Genomic DNA, 3161 nt, shown 5'->3' with positions numbered 1-3161 from the left:
GATCTTCTAGTCGAGAGCGAAACTGCTACAGTTGTGGAAGACCCGGACACTATTCCAATGAGTGTACGGCTCCCTACAAGAGAAGAGAAGATTCTCCAAAAAGAAGAAGCAAAGAATCACCACCAAGAGAGAGAAGGAGTAGAGATGATCGTTATGAACGAAGATACTCACGGAGAAGCAAGGATTCGGAAAGGAAGGAAAAATCATCAAGGAGCTACACAAAACGAAGACATCAAGCTCATGTTGGTGAATGGGTATCCGGCTCCGACTCCGACAGCCACTCCGAGAGAAGTTATCACTCCGACTCCGAAGATACTCAAGATGAAGGTGTTGCCGGTCTAGCACTTGTGTCAACCAACTCCTACGACATATTTGACTCACCAAATGAAGGAATTGGAAGATGCTTCATGGCCAAAGGTCCTAAGGTAACACACCCCGAGTATGTTGATTTCAATAGTGATGAAGATGACTTGTTAGGTGATGATTTCTTGTTGACAACTCTAGTGATGAATACTATGATGAAACGTCAATTAATCATGCTAATCAAGATGAAACGAATGAAAATGATAAGGAGAAGATTGAGTCTCTAACTAAAGAACTAAACACTCTTAAGTTAGCTCATGAAACTATCTTAGGAGATCATCGAGAACTTTTAAGGACTCATGAGAAATTATGTTTTGAGAAGCTCAATCTTGAGCAAGAGCATGAGTTCTTAAAGGCAATCAATGATGATCTTCGCAAGAAAAGTTCTTCTTACATTGCCAAGCGTTTACTCTTATCCACTTACATGCCTCAAATCAAGTCTAGTAACAAGAACAAGAAGGATTCTTCCTCTAGTAGTAACAATAATCATGCTAAATCCAATATTGTTGCTTCTAGTAGTTCTCTTGATTCCACTAATGATTCTCTTAGCCAAGTTACACTTGAGCAAGAAAATAGCTTATTGAAGGGAATCATAGAGAAAGGTGTTTACAAGAGCCTTGCCGGGAGCAAGCAATTCGAGGAAATTGTGCGCAAGCAAGGAAGGCACCGGAAGAATCAAGGGATTGGTTTTGAACGAAAGTTCAATGCCAATGGAGTTGAGTGGGAAGAAGATCAATACCCCAAGACAAAGTTTGTTCCTCAACAAGAGAAGTATGATACTTCTTTCAAGGGGACACAAGCTCAAGATGATCTTCCACCACAAGACTACAAGCAAAAAGGCAAGGACAAGCTTCAAGAGGAAATTGATGCATTTGAAGAAGCTCCTAAGACCTTAGTCAAGTGGATTCCCAAGACTACTTCAAGTTCCACTTCATCAAGTACGACTACAACTCCAAGGATTCCCATCAAGATGGTGTGGATCCAAAAGAAGAAGAACTAGAGAGTTCTTGAGGGTGACTCCGCCAACATACTTCACTCTTATCATTTTGGCAAGAACAAGTGCAATCAACTTCCACATCTTGCACTAGTTCAAGGAGTCACAAACCCTCTTGTTGGTAAGACAAGGGACAAGGTAACCTAAAAGTTTTCATGGACATCATCTTGTGTGTGCATCACTCTATGTCTATGGATATCCTTGTTTGTTCCTTGTGGGACTAACCCATGTAGGTATTGAAAGTGCAATTCACTCAAATGGATAGCTCCAAGTGATCTACATCAACATTGAGCATCCACATCTTCAACATCTACATGAAGTCATCATCGACAAAACCCGAGGTTAGTTCATCCCTCTAAGGGGGGATATCACATCTAGGGGGAGCTTTACTCTAAGACTTGAGCTAAAGCAACTCTAAAGATGTGAACACAACAATGCTTTATGTAAAAGTGGTAACCCCACTTGAGCTTAAACGATGAGTATGACCTATGATCAAGTGTTCTCACTTGACTCCTAAGTCAATATACTCATATATAGATGACCTTGTCATCGCAAATTGCTTGATAGATGCTAGAATTGGTTGTGCATGCCTTGTCACATATTTCATTTGCCATCTTATTGTGTGAGCATGCTGGTTGCATATTTTACTCATTCGAGGACATCCACTTGTTGTTTTGATTGTTTGGTTTTATTTCCTTTTGCCAAGTGGATGGACAAGAATGCCTAAGAACCTCCTCTAGCTATCTATGCTTTTCTCGTCTCAAACTCTATTCATGCTACATCACAAAATTTGATCAAGTCAGATTCGAACCACTCTGTGTGAGGAGCGCTCGGAGTCCCCGATTCGTCATAGACTTAAACTTCCAAAACCTCTTTATGATTCTCGGTCTGACCGATACCCTACTTTTGGTCCTACCGAGATCATTAAGTTGATCTAGGTTTTCGATCTCGGTGCAACCGATTTGAACCATTCGGTCACACCGAGTTGCAACAACTGTATACAGTTTTGCATCTCGGTGCCACCGAGTTGTTCCACTCGGTCACACCGACAGGGTCGGGCTATATATAGTCACGGGCAAAAATTTGGAAATTTCTCCGAACCCCTTCGCCCGCGCGATAGCCTGCTCTGCCAACTTGGTCTCCGGATCGTCTCCTCGCCGCCAGCCGCCTCCAGTCGCTGGTCTCCGTCGCCGTCAATGGAAATTCAACCCCGTCGTTGCCGCCGTAGCGAGTCTCCGCCAAACTAGGATATGGACTCGATCCTTGTGCTATTCCCCAATCCGATTCTTAGCACATTGTGATCATCATGATTCTTGCCACGTTTGTTAAACTTCTATCCAGTCAATGAACTCGTAGATTAGGTTTAATTCGAAAATTTTAGGGTTAGGTTTCCGCCTAAACCATCTCGGACCCACCGAGTTGAAAAACTCGGTCCCACCGATTTGGCTTATGCCATTGCACAAGTGAGACTCGGTCTGACCGAGAATTACTTATCGGTGTGACCGATTTTGGAACTCCGTGAAACCCTAGCAGTCTCGGTGCCACCGAACTGTGACTCGGTCTGAACGAGTTCACTAGTTTAGGTGCCAAAACTGCTTCGGTATCACCGAGTTTAGAAATCGGTAGATCCGAGATGCTTTCAGTGGGAAACTAAAACTAAGTTTTTGAATTATTCTTTTGCAAAAATCTCTGCATTTTGTGATGCTTATCCACTCTATCTCATCTATAACCTATTCACAGGGTCAGCAGTCAGAGTTTGCATCATGTCAGACCAAAGTGATAGCCAGAACTTGTCAGAGCAGCA

Source organism: Triticum urartu, chromosome 2, assembly GCF_003073215.2.
Source record: "Triticum urartu cultivar G1812 chromosome 2, Tu2.1, whole genome shotgun sequence".
NCBI classification, from domain to species: domain Eukaryota; kingdom Viridiplantae; phylum Streptophyta; class Magnoliopsida; order Poales; family Poaceae; genus Triticum; species Triticum urartu.
The sequence above is the reverse complement of the archived record's forward strand: the minus strand, read 5'-3'. Positions refer to the sequence as shown.